This window comes from Marmota monax, unplaced genomic scaffold (assembly GCF_021218885.2).
Source record: "Marmota monax isolate L192 unplaced genomic scaffold, Marmota_monax_Labrador192_F-V1.1 WCK01_AAM20220418_F8-fsc00046, whole genome shotgun sequence".
Taxonomy (NCBI): domain Eukaryota; kingdom Metazoa; phylum Chordata; class Mammalia; order Rodentia; family Sciuridae; genus Marmota; species Marmota monax.
In genome coordinates this window covers 6422156-6442126 of record NW_026692486.1, presented here as the reverse complement: position 1 = coordinate 6442126, position 19971 = coordinate 6422156, and the positions used below count along the sequence as shown (strand labels likewise).

Sequence of the window (19971 nt, the reverse complement as noted above, 5' to 3'; positions counted from 1 at the left end):
GGCCTTGGGCTATATAATATTTTACCATTAGAAAAAAAAAAAGATGGTATGCTCAGAGGCATCATATTTCCTGACCTCTTACAGATCACTTCTGGAATATTTCTGTGACACTTCACACATTCGATACACTAAACATCTCTCAATTATATACATTTCACATTATGTGATAAATATTGGTTGATGGGTCATTTCCCCCTTTTACGAAAGGATTTTCTCTTTTGAAAATTTATTTGCCATCACTTTACCCAGGGTCTGGCACACTTGAGTTAACTGAAAATATGTGTGAAATAAATTTATAATTACGAATCCCTGCAGGATTGATTATATCATTCAGACAGATGCTTAGATTTCCATGTTTTTCATTGTTTGGACAAAAGTGATTACGATATCGTTTATTTTTTGGACTATAAATAAAGCAAGAGTACAAAATAACAAAAGACAGCAGAACTAAACAATGAAACAACACTCTCTGATTTCAGTGATAGCAGGGTATTGTAGATGCCCGGAGTGGGACTTAAAACTTGCTATTAATTGGTGCACTGATTTTTGTGGGATCTAGAAAAGTTTCCAGGTTTTATTAATATTTTATACTATCATTTGAATTAAAAAAGAAATCTGCTAGTTAGAAAGAATCATGTCATTGCCACTTGTAGCTTAAAATATAGCATTTTTCTAAATGAAAAACTTTTAAAATCCTGCTTCTAAATATGGAACAAAATAATTTAATGTTTAGGCAGATGTATTAAAAAATGAGTGGATTTCTGTCACGGGATTTATATATTGTCTTAGAGATATAAAATCACATGTCAACTATCCAAAGCACTAATTAATTTCTGATATCTAATTCATATATTTTCCTAAAAATTTTGATATAGATGCATTCTCAAAATTCAAATCTAGAGATCCCAGCTCAGTAAATTCTCAATGAGTTGACCCGACTGAGTGGTTTTCTGTTGAGAGAGTTATTGCTTTTATGTTGTGTAAAATATTTGTAACTAGAGGAAATCAGATTGCCGTATTTGAAGCTGTCACCTTAATAGTGAATGATTTCACCAACAATACAGTGAATCTAAACAATGTAACTGAAATATGTGACCAACGACATCAGGGTACCGCTTGGACAATGCCACCAATAGCATGAGTGACACTTGATGTTGGAGCTGTAAGCGACTGGGACATAGTGGTCTTGTGCTTTGTCAACTATGCCTTTTTCTTTTCTTTTCTTCTTTCTCTCCCTGGTGGCTATTTGTCATTCTCCGAAGACTACAGACTTCCCTTCCCCTAGACCTTTTTGAACTCTGCTGTCTTTGAACATCATGGATATTGCAAAAGAAACTATTTACTAGGCAGTAATTATATGCCACCCCTCATGTAAAGGTAAATGATAATGAGGTATGTGCAAAGAATAGGCAGCCCTGTCAAAGGGAAAAAGAGCGGCTTTTAAAACTGAGAGCCATACAAAATGCCTTATAGACTTGTTCTGGAGTAACTGTATCAATTAACCACGCTAAAAGCTCTAACTCAGATGGGCACTGCACACAGCATGTCTACCAGTGTTTTATTATCAAGTCCATTATGATGAGTTCTTGTCCTAGACAAAGGGAGAACAGAAAAAGAATTCAGGCTGACAAATTAGACTTGAAATCAGTTTCATTTACATAACGACTGGAAGTTCATTAATAACAGAGTTTTAATTATTCATGCTCTTGTTTCACTAGATACAGCAGTTTTCCCCCTGCTGTGCGGGATGTCTGGATTAGCTAAAATGAACCTTAGCAAACTGATAGGCTGCCCAGAAACTCCGAGGCTTTTTCTCCTTTCACACTGCTAGAGATGAGTGGGGGTGGGGGCACAGCTTGTGTGTACAAATCCAAATGGTTAATGAGAAGTAGAGTGGGGAAAGAGGAAGGCACTGAATAGGGAGAAAGGACGCTGCCTGGCACCACTTGTTTGGGTGTATATTACATGTTTGCCAAAAAAGAAAGAGAACGGGGAAATGCAAATATGTTGTGTAATTTGTACTCTATGGAAACTTCCACCTGAGACGTTGGCATTTTAAATATCAATCATTTCAGATTTCCCAATGGGTCGTACTTCTAACATGATTATGTGTATGTATGGAATGCTTTGTGTGCATCAGGGGAAAAAAGGAAGGAAGAAAGAGGGGGAAAAAGGAAGAAACTTATCTACTCTTGCATTTACCTGGACCAACCTGAGAAACAGGTTTACAGTAGGCTTTAATACAGTTTTCTTTTAATGAGAGCAGAAGTGAGATTTTTCTTCTTTCTAGGCTTAAATCACAGCACCACGGATAGTTTTCTGCAAGAACTTAAACTGTTGTCACAAACATCAGTCTTCTAATTCAGCCTCCACACCACCTTGTGAAGTTAAGTATTTGAGGTCCGATCACCCAGGGGTTATTGCATTTCTGGTCTATGTTTTATTATAATTTCAGTAACTACCTCACTAAAGAGAATCCAGGACAAATAAAACAAGACTGAATTGTTTCCAACACCTTTACAGCTCAGCGCAGTGGGGAGAAAGGCCAGGGGAAAACCTCTTTTGGATTTGAAATCAGACAACAGCTACAGCATTGGTTTTCTAGGCCTGTCTTTGGAACAAAAGTTCTCAGTTTTGGGGAAACCAGCATCTAAAACAAATATGAGAAACGCTTTGAAGAAAAAGATCTTAGCAAGGAGAATTCACATTTAACAAGAGCTGACTGAGTACTAAACACTTTTCTGCCCTTCTCCTGCTTGGTTTAAACTTCACAAAAGTTGCTGTATCCATTTTACTGAGAAGAAATCCAGCCCCAGAGAAACCAACAGTGTAGCTGGTGAAAAAGGGAGAAACAAAATCCAACCCAGTCTGTCTAACACAATGCTCCCCCTCCAACCTGCAAATTCAAAGACAACAACAACTTGTGTTTTTTCAACAAAGCTTATACAACTTGTTTTCTTTTTTCTATCTTAATTCTCTTTACCCTAACCCTGATAAATGACTTTTGACAAAATAAATGCAACAAACTTTTTTCCCCCAGAATATGGATAGCATTCTTAGCCCTTGACTGATCAGGAAGTCATAAAAGCCTAGCATTTCAACAATGATATACTTGGAAGCTCTCAGGAGCAAGATGCTGATGTGAACAAGGACCAAGGAACTGAATAACGGAGTAAAAATTAGACAGTCTACTTAACCTGATAACTTTATGTCAAATGCCACATTTGTAGATCATGTAGGAAAAAAATGACTGGCCAGCATCTACCATCTCTCATTAATTTGAGTTTGCTTCTATATGCATTTGTCCACATACTGTGAAGGATAATCACAGACAGTAAAACTAACTTTCCCTTCTTTTTTTTTTAATTTTTTTAAATTGCGGTGATGGGGATTGCATCCAGAGCCTTGTACATGCTAGGTAAGCATTCAACCACTGAGCTCCACCCCAGACCCTTATTATTATTACTGTTATTATTTTGTACATTAGCTATTCTTCTGTGGTTAGAAGAATTCTTGTTTACTGGCTAGTTTAAACTTTTATGTTTCCTTCCATTCCTTCACTCAACTGGGTTTCCTTGCCTCCTCGCTATGCTCTCAACTTCCTCGGCTACATGAGAAAATATTCAGAACATAACATATTTACAGTATTTTATCTTTTTATCTCTCTGAAGTACATATAGACATTAAAGAACAAAGAGATTGCATGACATGCCTAAAGGGAAAGCAAGTATTTTGGAAGATTAAACAAGATCCTTTACTAGTGAGCTACCCAAGCAACATGTTAGAATTTAGTGTAAAATATAATAAGTGGACATAAATTAACATGATATAAAAGTCAGAATGAGCACAGGAAGATGAAGTGTTATTGACACTCTGCAATGTCTCAAAAATTGCCTTAGTCATTCTGAAAATTTAGCTAAAAGAACCCTCTTATGTCTGTTACCATGATTTATTACAACAGTGTGTTATGTTCTTAGAAAAGACAATGAATATTAAACATTTAAAAATGCTAAAACTAAGATAAAAGGCTTTTACTGCTCAGTAAATAATGTGTTTGTTCTTCTTTAAAAATATATTTGGTTCTATTTTCTGGACTCCTTTTCTCTTTTAAAAACTTAGCAATATTGCCAAAGGACAGAAAGAAATGGAAGGTTGCATGAATGAAAGGCGAGCAGGAGACATCTGGATTGTCACATGTCTGCATGAGTACTGCTGTTGCCTTCTGGACTGATATAAAAATATACACCTGACGGAGGTAAGACAGAGCGTCTTGCAGCAAGGAAAATGCTAGCAATTTCATAGGAAAATCCGAAGCCATAGATCGGTTTCTTACAGTCTGTGTTTTTACATGTCTCTTGCCTGGTTAGGAGCAGCATTCAGAGGCAATTTGGTAAAAGGTAGAAAATTCAAAGTTTCTTGTCCTGTTTCTGACCATTTCATTCCTCATTAATAAATTAAAGAAATGACTCTTCAACTCCTCAGCAACATATTCAATTAGTGAGGAAACAGTACATTCTACCTTTGTGTGTGCATGTGGGTGTGTATGTGGGGCTGAAGATGGAACCCAGGTCCTTGCACATTCTAGGCAAGTACCGTACCCCTGAGCTACATCCCCAACCCTAAATATAACTTCTGCAAGCTGTGCTACCTAAGATTTTTGAGTCTGTTTGTCTGATGTGGGACATGGAAAGTTTGAAATTTTCAAAAAAAAACCTTAGGAAATTTGTAATATAACCTGTCAAATGTATGGATTGAGAATATGCATTTTTTAATGTAAAAATGTGCAATTTTTGCTTAGCTGCTTGGGCAGCTAAGTCAGGTAGATCACAAGGTTGAGGGCAGCATGGGTAACTTGGTGAGATCTCGTCTCAAAGTAAAAAATAGAAAAGAGCTGGAGATTCAGTTCAGGGTAAATCAGCCCTGAGTTCAGTCTCTACCTCTAGAAGGGAAACAAACCAACCAACCAACAAACAAAGCCAAACAACAACAACAAAAAACCCTGCAATTTTTGCTTTAACTTTGAAAATGAAACAATTCATGAAATAATTCATTAGTTACTTCATGCCTAAAGTAACTCAGCTGTTGTAAATATTTTGTTATTGTATTTGTAAATATATATATATATATATTATTTTAGTGATGGAAATTGAACTTAGGGCATCATACATGCCAGGCAAAGACTTTACCACTAAGCTGTACACCAAGCCTCTGTATTTGTAAATTCTTATGAAAGAAAAAAATTACAAAATGCTTTGTTTCATTATGTGGCTTGAAGTAAAATTGACACAAAATAATATTCTGGAAACATCAACCCAATCCCTGATCTCTATTTTAAGCACAATATGTATTCTTTAAAAAAATTATTAACGTAGGCCAGGTCTGGTGGCAAGCACCTGTAATCCCAGCAATTCTGGAGGCTGGGTCAGGAGGACTTCAAGTTCTAGAGTAGCCTCAACAACTTAACAAGACCCTCAGTAACTTAGCAAACCTGTCTCAAAGATGGAATAGCTCTGTGGTAAAGCTCTGGGTTCACTCCCTAGCATAAAAAAAAAAAAGTCATTAGTATATCCAGGCATGATAGCACACACCTGTAATCCCAGGGACTCATGAAGTTAAGGCAGGAATATCATAAATTCGATGTCAGCCTTGGCAACTTGGCAAAACCCTATCTCAAAACAAATTAAAATGGACAAGAGTGTAGCTCAGTGGTAAAGAACCTCTGGGTCTGATACCCCGTACCCCCCCTCCCACAAACAAATTATTAGTATAAAACATTGAACAAAATTCAACAAAGTGGGACAATATCAAACTATAAAGCTTCTGAGCAGCAAAGGAAATAATTGCTAGAGTTAAAAGGAAGCCTAGGACACAGAAATAGTCACCTCACCAGGTACATAAAGGTGTTCAATGTCACTAATCATCAGGGAAATGCAAAGACCAGAATGAGTTGACCTTACACCTCTTAGTCTGTCTGTTACCAAAATTAATAAAAGACAAAACTTGGCAAAGATGTGGAGAAACTGAAACGCTTTCACATTGTTGGAGGAAAGTGAAATAGTGTAGCTGCCCAGGGCAACAGTATGAGGGTTCTTCAAAAAATTAAAACTACAACCACCATATGATCCAGTAAACCCACCACTGGGTATTTATACAAATGAATTAAAATCAGGACAACAAAGAGATATTTACATATTTATGTTCATTGCAGCGTTATTTGCAATAGCCAAGATGAGGAAACAACCTAAAATGTCCATAGACATATGAATGGGTAAAGAAAATGCGGTATGTATCATACAATAGAATATTATTTTGCCTTCAAAAAAGAATTTCTCCAATATGTGACATATATAAACTTTGAGGACTTTATGTTAAATGAAATAAGTCTGTCACAGAAGGACAAATATTGCATGATTCCACTTAGATAAGGTATCTAAAGTAGTCAAACTTGGAGAAGTAGAAAGTAGAATGATGACTACCAGCCAGGCTTATGGGGAGGAAGAAATGGAGAATTTCTAGTCAGCAGGTATAAAGTTTCAGTTGGGCCAGATGAACCAATCCTAGACATGTTGTACAACATTGTGCATATATAATGTGTTATTGTCATTTAAAAATATTTTAAGAAAGTAGACTCGTGGTAAGTAATCTTTTTAAAAAAATTTTTTTTAGATGTTGATGAACTTTTATTTTATTCATTTATATGTGGTTCTGAGAATTGAACCCAGTGTCTCACACATGCTAGGCAAGTGCTCTACCACTGAGCCACAACCCCAGCCCTCATGGTAAGTAATCTTAACACAAAAATAAAAATTTTTACTAACCATTGGCAAATTTCTATTCTAGAGGATATTGCTATTTGCCAAATGGAACAGAAAGTCTTATGTTATTGATTTTGTGAATTTTTACAACATTACTTAATTGCAGTTTTCTCATCTGTAGAATGAAGATGGTATTTCTTAAATTTGATCTTTGAAACAATTCAAGATAATACAAGTGAAAGCATCATAGTTGCCCCAAGCATGGCGTTATTTTTGTTACCTGACTGGAAGTTAGAATGCCAGTTTTGTCCATTGAGCGTTGAATTTATAATTTGAGGTTATCTCAATTCATAGCAGCAAAATTGAAAAGCACATGCAATTTTCTCTCAATGATGAGATCAATAATGATTCCAAAGGTGTCTCCCTCTATGGAATGACATGGAAACTCTGCTTGGAGAGTGTAACAGGTACCAAGCTGTGACCAGAAGAACAAAGTCTGAAAGCAAATGCTTTGAAAATAGCAATACTGGGGCTGGGGATGTGGCTCAAGCGGTAGCGTGCTCGCCTGGCATGCGTACGGCCCAGGTTCGATCCTCAGCACCACATACAAACAAAGATGTTGTGTCTACCGAAAACTAAAAAATAAATATTAAAATTCTGTCTCTGTCTCTCTCTCTTTAAAAAAAAGAATGAGCTTCCCAAAGGGAGACAAAACCTAATGCTTTAAAAAAAAAATAGCAATACTTTCATACTTCACTTCTGGGCCATTTTATATACAAATTAATATTTTAAAAATTCATTTGGTTGGAAATGTCTATTAACTCTGTAGTTTTTAAAACTATCAAAGAAAAATTTAATATAGAGTAAAAATTTAAAACATGTTTTTGCTAGTGGCATTTTTCAAATATTTGATTCTTGTTCAATAACCAGATATTATTGACAGTATTATTGTTAAGTAATAAGTCAAAACTTAATTTCTTGTCAAGGGTAAAAATAGACAATACTATTTTAAAAAGGAAAGACAATTTTTCAAAAAGAATAAAAGAATGAGTTGGTTAGCACCAAATAGATACCTTTTTTTTTGTCATATATTAAGAGTGGATATTCAGTTTCTTTTTATAAAATTAGAAGTTTTAAAAAGAAAATTACATCTGCAAAGCCCAGTATTCCTTCTCCAGCACCAAAAAGTAAATAAGAACTGAAAATTATATTCATGTTTCATATTAATTTTTTATTCAGCAAAAGGATATCTTTTCTAGACTGAACCTCAGAGACTTTTAATAGTTTCTGTGAATGTTAGAAAAAAGTGAAAAGGCAAAGTTTCAGGATAAAAGAAATTTCTCAACATTGGAAAACTCTCTTCATGATGTCTTATAGTAGCTAAATTTAGAGAATTTTTGTCTCCTTTCATTTTATATATTCATAAACCTTGTCATTTAAAATATCCAAAGAAGCCAGGCATGGTGGCACACACCTGTATTCCCTGTGACCTAGGAGGCTAATGTAAGAGAATTACAAGTTGAGGATAGCCTCAGCAACTTAGTGAGACCTTGTCTCAAAATTCAAAAATCAAAAAGATGTAGCTCTGTGGTAAAATAACCCTGGTTCATTTCCCCATCCAAAAAGAGGTGGGGGGGCGCTGGGAATGTAGCTCTATGTTAAAGCATCCCTGGATTTAATCCCCAGTACTCAAAAAATAAAATAATATAAAAGGGAAGGAAGAAAGCAAAGGAGGAAGAAAATAGAAGGCAAGCAGAGCCAAGAGGTGGGATAACAAATTCTTTGATAAACTAGTAAAATCAGCAACTGCTTTGTGGGAAGTCAGCTCAAAAGGCAGACATACAGTATGAAGTCAAACCATCTATAATGAAACTGCTCAAAAGTGCTTTGCTCCCTTAGGTTTGAAAACTGTGGCCTGTTGGAAAGGAGGATGAGCTGGAAATAGTATAAACGGAAATTTCATCAGCACATGGGTATTTATGACCAGATACGTGGTCCCTAAATTAACTGTCAAGCAAACAACTATGAAACAGGAATAATGACTTCAATGGAAAAAGAATTTTTATAAGAATTTAGCCAGGCGTGGTTTGTACATGCCTGTAATCCCAACCACTCAAGAGGCTAAGGCAGAAGGATCGCAAGTTCCAAGTCAGCCTCAGCAATTTATCAAGAGGCTGTCTCAAAATAAAATATTTAAAGGGCCCAGGATGTGGCTCAGTGGTTAAATGCCCCTAGGTTTGATCCCTGGTACCATAAGAAAGAGAAGAAAAAAGATTTGCTGTTTCTTTAAATATCATATCCTAGATAAATTGAAATCTATGCTTGCACTGTAATGTGACACTTAGAATTTGTTGCTGAGATCATCTTCAAACACTAAACAGATAAATTACTTGCATAGACCTGACAGTTATTATTCTTTTGTTTATGAGATTATTATGATCTCAATTTAAAAATTAGAAACTGAAATTTGCAACTATAATTTCTGGTGAATCACTCAAATCCTAAGATTCAAGAATCTGAATGTTAATATCAAAAACTCACCATGTCTTTTATAATATCTCACTGTGGCCTCCTTCCTTGATTCATCCTTTTGTATTTCTAGTCTTTCTAAAAATCCTCACTCTAACTCTAAAATGTCTTTAAAATTACAATAAAGAAAATGTGGTATACATACACAATAGAGTTTTATTCAGCCATAAAGAAAAATGAAGTTTCCTTTATAGGAAAAGGAATGAAACTTGAGGCCATTATGTTAAGTGAAATAAGCCAGACTCAGAAAGTCAAAGGTCTTTGTTTTCTCTCAGATGTGGAAGCTAGAGAGGAAAAAGAAAAAAAAAGGTGGGGATTGGGATCTCCTAAAAAATCAAAGGGAGATCAGTAGAAGAAAGGCACTAGGTGGAGGAAGAAGGAGAGGGAAAGGGGAAATAGTGGGAAATGTTATTGGCCAAATTATATTGTTTTATTGTATGCATGTAGGAATATGTAAGAACATATTCTACCATTGTGTACTAGTATAATGAATCAATAAAAATATGTAAAAATATTTCCCAATTCTCCTTAGCACTGGATACAATATCTATGCTACAGATGAATCAGTGTGTACATTTAGTTCTTAGTTCTAAACTCTGCCAAGGAACAGAATATATACAAATTTTCTTTTATTGCTTCTCCTTTTCCACCTTCTCTTAAGTGGCTTCTTCTCTTCTTACAGTGAGAAACAAAACCTTACACCAAGATCCTAAATTTGTTTTTTAAAGTCATTTACACAGACAGGATGATCATTCTGAATGTCTACAAAGGAATCTCACTTATTGTTAAGTTGGGAAATTATGTAACTGCAGGGTAGCCCATGCTATGGAATTATGAGGGCATATCTTAGCCTGGTTTAGCTCCAAAATGGGCAAGCATTTGGCTGGGTGGAGCCAGAGGCTGCAGAAGGGAAGGCAAGGAGCATGTTATGTGGAGAGTCCTGATGAAGAGATTGCTCTTGATACCTGAGTATCAAGATGACATTTTCAAGTTTGTAGTCTATTTATTCCAATGTTCTGACCAGGTGTTTTTCAACGAAGCACAAAACTTCCCCTCATTGACTCCAAGAGGAAAGCTTCAGGTAGGTTTAATGCAGAAGATTAAGACTGCATTAAGATTAAGTCTGAAATGTACTGCTACCAATTAGCCCTCTAGTATTTCTGTAAGCCTTGAATTTTTGATGCGATCAATGACACCAGTGGAGCCATCTTCTGTGGAGTGGTTATTAAAGATATAAAAATCAATACAAAGATGATACTTGGAAATCTATATCACAAGATAATGAATCACCATGAGAGCCGACTAAGAAGAATGTCAGCAAACCAAACAGAAGATTTGTGCATAACAAAGTATCGCATGCCACTAGAATTTAAGCTAAATTTTGCATGAGCCAGGCCTAACTTGTGATACATTTGCATGACAAGATTTTAATAAGATTAAGACATAAGCCCAATCAAGCAAAGGGCCCCTACTGCATAGAAAAGAATGAGTGGAATGGGGGGAGAATGAGAATTGAGATGTCAAGACAGCCAATAATAGCATGATTTAACTTTAATGACAAAATAGCATCAAAACTTTCTCTGTCAGTAATCCTCATTCAATTTCTTTTTAAATGAAACATTATTTGCCTGCACCTCAAGTCCGTAAGTACTGATTGTTATTGGAGCTGTGTATTGGAGTTTCACAGAATAGTTCAAATTTAATTTGAACTGGGGATTGATTTCGTTTCCTTCAAAGGAAGATTTTTTTTCCTTCCAAAATTGAGCTAGTGCATGACTTTGCAAGTTCATTTTGGTTTTCTCCTTGACACAATTGTAAGTGACATGAGAACATTTATGTGTTTTGTCCTTTAGGGACATCCCAATGTTGCTAATGATGCCACAAATGACTGGGAGCTATGTTTTGCCTTTAGAAATATGGATTCCCTATAATTTCTTATTTGCTGCCAGGAAAAACAAAAGTCAGCAGGCCTGCCTGGTCACCAGTCCATTAAACCATTGTGTATTTAATAGATACAGAGGTTTATGCATGGGATTTCCCAATTTATAACTATGTAAATAAAGTTTTATAGATAGGGATTAAGAGAGGATGTGTTTTTGTATATGTTGGGTGGTGCAGAAGTCATAAATGTTTCTATTTCCTCCTTTCTCTAGGCACATATACGAGTCCCTCATTGGAACTCTTAAGTGCCTGCCCTTATGGAGGGACATGCACATAATCACTGTGTATTAAGTCCTTAACAGCAGAGTCTGGCTCTTCATTAATCTGTAAACTCACTGATTTACAGAGAGATGCTTTTGTTTTTCTTGGAGCTTTTTTCATCTACTTCTCACCCCAGTGCCAACACAATTTCCAGAAAGTGAAACAATGATTAGTTTATGCTATTGCATATTAAGTTTGGTTTTCTCTGTATTTTCACTGAGTATTTCAAAGCTTGACTTAATCAGCTGTAAGTTGTTATGGAGTCAGTCAGGGTGGAATTCCCACAGATTTTTTTTTTCCTCCCAGTGTATCATATAACAATAAGAGAGCTAGACACACCTTATGTAGTTTTTAACAAGTCTTTGCAGTTTTGACTTAATTTGTTTCCCTCCCCTTTATCCCCTGAGGCTCCCAAAGCAAATGAACCATTCAGTAGCACAAAACAAGGGGAATTAGTTTAGACTTCAATAAAACACAGACTTCTTGCTGGCAATATCTTCCTGGACGCAGAATGTCTGTAGTCTAAAATACTATGGTATCTTGATTGTCCTGACAATTCATGGTTGTCCTCTTGAATCCCCACTGCCTGGGGGAACCTCAGCTCTCTTACAGCTGTTCAACCCTCATGCTCAGCTTTAGTAGTGCTCAGACCTGAGCTTCTGAAACTTCAGTAGTGAAATCTACACTACAGCTGCATGTATTTATTTGGTGGTTTCCAAGAGTTCTAGAATCAGTGTTTAACCTGGATAATCTCTCATATCTCTTTTAGGGACTGTGAAAAAAATACATAAGGGGTAGGAAAAGCCATTTTTCATAGATAGGAGATTCAGAGATAGCATTTAAGGAAAACAATTTTGTAGAAGGAAAGCATTTTTGCATCTCATGCAATCTTTGAAAGTCTTCTGCTTTAGTTAATCTGTTATCCTGCTGACATGATGATGGGTTTTATTTGTTTGTTTGTTTGTTTGTTTGTTTAGGGGGTGGGGGAATTGAACCCAGAGGTAATTTACCTCTGAATTACATCTCCAGTCCTTTTTTTTTTTTTTTTGGACACAGAGTCTCACTAAGTTGCTGAGGCTGGCCTCAAATTTATTGATCCTTCTTTCTGCCTCAGCTTTCCAAGTCGCTGGAATTACAGGAATGCATGCAGCATCCTATAGGGCCTTTGCAACGGATTTTAATACCTTAGAAGATATTTTTGCCAGGCTTAGTAATTCTAGTTACTGGGGAGGCTGAGGCAGGGGGATCTCAAGTTCAAGCCAACCTCAGCAAATTAGCAAGACCCTCAACAATTTAGGTAGACCTTGTTTCAAAATAAAAAAAAGTAAAAGGATTAGGAATGTAGCACAGTGGTAAAGCACCCCTGAGTTCAACCCTCAGTACTCCCACCCCCAAATATTTATATATTTATATTTATATATATATATATATATATATATATATATATATATATATATATATATATAAAAATAATGAGAGGACTTAATGAACAGGAAATCAACACATGTCAGAGGCAAAGTGAAGAAGTACCCAGGAGTTGCACACATGTCCATGTGTGAATTACATGTTTTAAATAAGCCTCAGAAATCTGAGTACTTCTGAGTCAATGCTTTACCAGGCCTCCTAAGATTCAAACCTCTTACTGGTTACTTGGCTTATAAGAATTCAGATAACTGAGTGAAACCAAATCCTAGAGGGTCTAGCTTGAGGGGAAAGAAAGCAGTATACAAATATATAACGCAGGGGGAATTTAAGTTAAACTATAACCAAATGTGTTGAAAAAAGAAAAGGATTAGAAAGAAATATGACAATATGTCAAGGATTCTTTTTTGGGGGTGTTGGCATGAACAATGACTTCCATATCCTTCTTGTATGTTTTGATATTTAATCATTTTCTACAATAAACTTTCTACCAAAAGTAGAAAAAAAAATAGACTTAGTGCAATCTAACTGCTGAAATTACTGCTATATACAAAGTGAATACATTTTACCACTGGTAGTGCCTTTGGCTATAGAGGAAAAATTATTTTCATGGAAGGACTATAGTGTTTTATATGTATTAATTGAAGAGGCTTTGGGCAAAATCAGAACTTCAGATCCTGGAAGATAAGTACAGTGAAGAATTGATAGAAGAAAAGGTAAGATCAATGAAAGATCTTTCAGACAGTAAGAACAGTGTTAACGAGTTGGGAGAACATGAAGAATGTGAGAAGAAGGCAAAGTGAGCCTTATATGAAAGCGAATAATAAATGAGAAGAGATTAGGAGAAAACTGGCCTTGAATTGGAACATAAAGAGACATGAGGTGGATTTTGTATACTGAATGTCAAAATTAAGAAACTTCATTGAGAAATCGGTTTATGGAACAAGCAAAATCAACCTAACTCACTGTCAGACTGATTTCTACTTTGGGGGCTTTAAGTCACTAACATTGGGTCTGTTTTATTAACACTATAGCTTTCTTGTTACTTCCAAGGAAAAGCACATATAATGCTTTTACTGTTTATAATTCACTTGCTTACTCAAATATTCATTGATTTTTCTGTATCTGTAGCCCATCTCCTTTCAAAACATTCATTGACTTCATGGAACTAAATAATAATATTGGTTGATGTTAACGGTCATACATGCAATAAAACTGTCAACTCAGTCATCTTGCTCGTACCTGAGTATATAACAAAAGCATCATTAGACAGTGAGGCAACACTGTCTAAGTGTACATAATGGAAAGAGCATGGCCTATGGCCTCAGGGAGATGTGGGTTCAAATCCTGGCTCTGCCACTTGCTACTGGTTAATTAAACTTGATCAAATTAAACTTTGAAACCTCATTTTTTTTTTATATTTAAACTGGGAACAATATATTCTTAATATAATTTTTGTCAGAATTAGATGAGATATACATATATTAAAGCATATAACAGAGTAGCAGGCATGCATTAAACTCTTCATAATGGTAATTAAGTATATTTATATCCTCAGGCCATTCATTTTTCTTCTTTCGCACTGCTGGGAATTAAACCCAGTGCCTTGAGCATGCTAGGCAAGAGCTCTACCAGTGAGCTAGTCTCAGCCCCTTCTTTATTAATATTCCCAGGAGGCAGAAAACAAACTCATTTAACTGGTTCACTGTGGGATTGTTCAGAAACCAAAAGAAAGCATCTTGATGGGCCAACAGGAAGAGCAGAAGAAACCGAGTCCTCAGGGATAGAACACTTGGGCCGCATGAGCCTCAAAGCCTCTGAGTTCCGTTTCAGCCAGTTGTGGTTATAGAGTGAGCTGTGCTCATAAGAGCAGCATTTGGGTTTTAAAGGTTGTAGTAGTTGCAGTGTCCTTCCTCTCCAGAAGTGAACCAATTCTCTCTGTAGTCCCTGGAACCTTCAGTGTTGGAAGGTGAGGGGGATACCCCAGGCTCCAACCACACTGGGCATTTGATGGGATATGGGCTTGGAAGAGTGGAAGCCTTGCTTGCTGGGATTCACATAACTTCATTGTGAACTGCCCAGCCCCTTCAGCTACCTCTCTGCCTCACTTGTAGTGAAACAGTGCATTATATCGACCCTGGATACTCCAAAGTCATAGGATTTGTGTTTGTTGAGTCCAGAAAAGCACTGTAAATCCGAACTTTATTCACTATTATAAATCACATCTTGGATCCCATTTCTTCCATCAGAATCTCTATGAAATATAACTTACTACACAAATATATATGTATACATATTTATATACATATGTGTATGTATATATATATACACATATATATTCTCATGTCATTTTTAAAAATATTTTTTAGTTGTAGACAGACACAACCTCTATTTTACTTATTTGTTTTTATGTGGTTCTGAGGATCAGAACCCAGTGCTTCACACATGTAAGGCAAATACTCTACTAACTGAACTACAAACCCAGCCCCACCTCAGACCATTTTTAATTTTTTGTTTGAGACAGGGTCAAACTAAGTTGCTGAGGCTGGCCTTGAGCTTGCAATCCTTTTGCCTCAGTGTTCTGAGTAGATGGCATGTACCACCATACTTGGCAATTTCACACATTTTTGTCTTTAATATTATCTTTGGAAATAGGGTAGTGATGTATCACTATGTAAATGTAGATAGGATAGCAGCCAATTAACATTTTCAAGATGAGAAAACTAGGTCAGAGAGTAGCCCAATTTTGGACTGAACCCAGGTATTCCAGGGCTCTATAAACCCTACCTGGTGTTATTTTCTTTGTTACCTCTGTCCTGACAGGAAGGAAGCAGGTGGTGGATCTGAGAGATATGCTTTTGCTAATGGAGGAAGGGAAAATCCAGTGACATGTTTTCTGACCTGTAAGCACCATAGTTCTACTTCTTGGAAGAGAAGGATGAAAGAGACTAGAAACATGGACTATTGGCAAATCTACTGGAGAAATGAAGTCATTAGCCATACACGGGCTCATTAAGTTCTAATGGCGATCATAATCATGGCTGTGATTTGGAAGAACTGGGCCTCCAGTCCCCTGAAAGGCTTTTTGTTTTGTTGGTTCCTTTTTATTCTGCTTCCTGAAACTCTATGCCAATTCATGTTTTCGTGTTTCCGAAATGGTGACAAGCCTCCTAATTGATTCTCCAACGACTTCGTGTGCTGAGCTGGCAGGCGCCCCACTTGCAGGCTACTTTACATGTTGCATTACCTGGGCCGGCCAGGATCCATTCAAGGGACAATGGATGCCAATTATTTTCCTTTCTGGCATTTACATGAAGGATAATAAAACTCCTTTAGGAGAGAATCTGCTAAATGGAACTTGGGAGTTTGGTTCCCTTAATAATTCCCAAAGGGCTGGGACTGTAGTTAACTAATAGTATGTGGACTTAGCCTGAGCAAGGACCTGGATTTGATACCTAACATGACCAAAAATAAATAAATAAAATTATTAAAATAATAGTAATTCTACAACAACCATGTTTGCAGATTATAGGAGAGTAGAAGAACTTAGACAAGTAGAGTGAGGGGTAGAATAATAACACTTTAGTTAATCAGTAAATTAGTGCTTACTGTGTGCCAGGTCACTGCTGGCACATAAGTGCTGTATTTCTACTAACTGGTTTATGCTATGCCACAGCTCTTTGAGGTGGTTACCATTCCATTTTTTAACTTTGCAGATGAAAATTCCAAAGGCCACTTTCTGTAGCTGGTGAGTGGCAAAACCACCATTTGGATTAATAAATAACGCAAACTTGAATTTAGTTTGGTGCCAAAGCCTAGACTTTCAGTCACTTTGCTATAGGTGGAATCAAAGCTCCTGTATATCTACCTTAACACAGAAGTGATAGTATCTAGGAATATACAATTACTTAAAAACCACCAGGAAAGCAAATCACAATGATGATTCAAGGAAATGGAAATGTGAGACTATCCTCTAAAAGTCCCTTATCCCATACTGAGTCATCTACCACCAGATGTGGTAGAAGTAGCCTAAGTGGGGTGTTTTGCACTTCTTCCTACCTCTACAAAGGAATGCAGCTAATAATTTCAGACTTCATTTACAAAAATGTCAATAATTGATCTCCACTTGACTATGTGATTTGTGCTCTCCAGACATACTCCACGCCTCCTCCAAACTTCCTAAGAGCAGAAGAATACTTTTGTAAGTAATCTAGGAAGGCAGCCAGCCTGAAGCAGCACACAACAGAACCTGACTTTTGAAGGGAGGGAAGACCCGCATGCAGTGCAGTGTCTTATCCCCCATGTCTACCTAGGATCACAGCTCTATCCTCTACCCAAAGATTACCCAATGTAATAACTTAGAAACCACCAGCAGATAAAGCACAGCACATTTACACAATGCTTGAATTCATACATTATTTGGATCCATTATATCTTATTTTGAAATTAATCATTTACCTTGCTCTATGTAGGCTCCATACTCTTCAGAATGAGTTGTAAGGTTTAGAGTAAGTGGACTGTGACCTAGAAAGAAGACAGACAATCCTAGTTCAAACACAGCACGGAAAGATCAATAGTAATGAAGGTGTATTAGCATGTGCATTAAATATTTTTGCATCAGATTCAAATTATTAAGGCATTTACCAATTTGGAGGTACAGATGGACAGAATTTAGATGAGGCAACATCCCTGTTTATACCCCTGTGCTTTAAGTATCAGCTCAGACTAAAAAAGCAAAAGGGTCTAAAATGATTACTGGAACTGAACAATGTAACTAAACCCAGGAGGGAGGAGCAGGCTGCCACCCACCTGGGGAGATGGGTTAATAAAAAGATCAATTGCACTCTTATCTTGTTAGTCATTAGACAGCCCATTGATGCCACCTGCTTACTTTAAGTGTAAAAGTCCAGGCCAGCCATTGGAAAGCTGCCACCATTGCTTACAAACCCCTTTCTATCTGTCCTGGAGAGAGGAGAGAGAGGGTCAAACCCTGACCCTGAGAAGCTGAGCATCTGTTCCTCTAGTCAAGGCAGATGTGAGTGCAAATCAGAAAGCAAGTCTTTGGGGGTGGAGGGTATGATGAACAGACCAGACTAGGAAGCATTTGTAAAGTTAATACCAATGTGAACTCAAGAAATGTTTTAAATATGAAAGATAAAATACCTTAAAGAATATTCCTCCCCCCAGGTAGTTATTCCCTCAGATCAAAGTGGCAGCACTTTAAAAATACATGGATGACACAACTCTTTGTTTGTTTTAATGCTCTTTGAAAACCACTGACTCTTTCAGTTGTCAGTTATTCTTCACCAAAGCATAAGGAAAGAAAGGGTTACCTGTCTGACTTTGGTATCAGTTGTCAATGATTAAAGGTTAAAAAGAAATTATTATAAATTTCCTAAAGAAAATCAAGTACCAGCTGGGTGCAGTGAGCATGCCTGTAATCCTAGCAACTCAGAGGCTGAGGCAGGTGTATTGCAAGTTCAAGGCCAGTCTCAGCAACATGGCGGGACCCTGTCTCAAAAAATAAAAAAGGATTTGGGATGTAACTCAGTGGTAAACCCCTCATGGATTAAAAAAAAAAAAAAAGGAAAGAAAAGCAAGTACCTGCTCACCATTGGTAGAAAAAGAAGAAATCATTTTTACATATTGATAATAGGCTCTTCTGCTGCAGCAGTTACTACCTGCTTCTCTCAGCTTCTGCAAACTGCAGCTATAAATGTACCTAAAGATTTTTTCTTACCCTCTGACACTTAAACTTACAGGCTTCAAATTGCCTGGTAAAAGGATGCCAGAACATCTCACTTTTGTAGTAGAAGTGTATTCTCTTCTTTTTAAAAATAAAAATAGTATACTTATCTCATTTATTTGGGTACTATGCATATTTGTTATTTATTTACTATTTCTAGTTCAGTAGTTAGTATCTAATTGACTACCAAGGAATATCTTTCTCTCTGCTTTAAGTATCCCTATTACAATAACCTTGCAAGGGGTAAAGGCTAGAAATGGTGAGATGGAGCAGGTAGTTTAATTTCTAAAAGCAGTGAAATGGTGAAGCCAATGTGAGGCCTGTTAACTAATCACTGCTCTCATTTTAATCTCTAAAAGTCAAAGTATTATATGTAGGTTCTGAATACTTAAAATTCATTCCTAATTAAGCTGTGTAGATGGATGGATTTTCTATCAAGTGAGTCTCAAACCTGCAACAGAAAATCAAGTACTGTCTCTGGCCTAAAACAGAAAAAATGGTTAATCAACATTCCTGATCAAGAAATGACTGCTTATTAAAAAGACTTATTTAGAGAATTCCAAGATGGGCCAACCAGTTATTTTATTTTTTTGTGATGTTGGGATCCATCTAGGGCCTCATGTGTGCTATGCAGGTGTAATGACACTAAGCTTTATCCCCAAACCCCATTTATGTTTTGGAGGTTAGTTGTTAGTTTTTTCTTGAATTTAAAAGTAGTTGTAAATATCCTCAGATCCTTGACTGAAATATGCTGTAAAAATATGGATCTCTTTCTCTCTCTCTCCCTCTCTCTCTCTCTCTCTCTCTTTTTGTATTATTGGGGATAATAAAATGGATTTCTCATGCTGTTAAATGTGTAAATTAATAGGGAGCAAAGAGTAGGTTTTTGGAGATAGGGAGATGAATAACTTTTAGTTTTTCAACCTACTGTAAGCTTTACACGAATTGGAACAGGATAAAAAGTACTTTCTGAATGCAAAAGCTATCAGTTGCCCAGTGAGTCTGCCACATTTGGCCTTATGATAGTGGAAGAGGAATGGACATATTCTCTTCTACAATGTGACCTTACTGTGACGCTCTCCTGAGGCTCATCTGTAGGACTTTGCTTTTGGCAAAACAGCAAAATGACAGTCCAAGGCAAATCTAATACTGAATTTTGTTCCTTAGTACCATGTATAATAGTGATGGTCCAAAATAGCTGTGAAGGTCCTATGAAAAATAACAAAGGGAATTTTCTTAGAGTTGCCTCCAGGCTTCACATTGCCCTTGGTTAAGCACATTTGCAGATGGAGACAAAATCCTAGGCCATGATTGAAA

General features: G+C 36.6%; 1 protein-coding gene across 31 annotated transcripts in view; it reads right to left on the bottom strand.

Moving 5' to 3' along the window:
- The window catches only part of Adgrl2 (adhesion G protein-coupled receptor L2), a 644234-nt gene that overhangs the window by 500854 nt on the left and 123409 nt on the right, over positions 1-19971 (bottom strand). For all 31 annotated transcript variants that reach the window (XM_058578970.1, XM_058578973.1, XM_058578972.1 and 28 more), the window contains one exon: positions 17367-17432. The gene's annotated coding sequence lies outside the window, so the exon portion shown is untranslated. The remainder of the gene's footprint in view (positions 1-17366; positions 17433-19971) is intronic.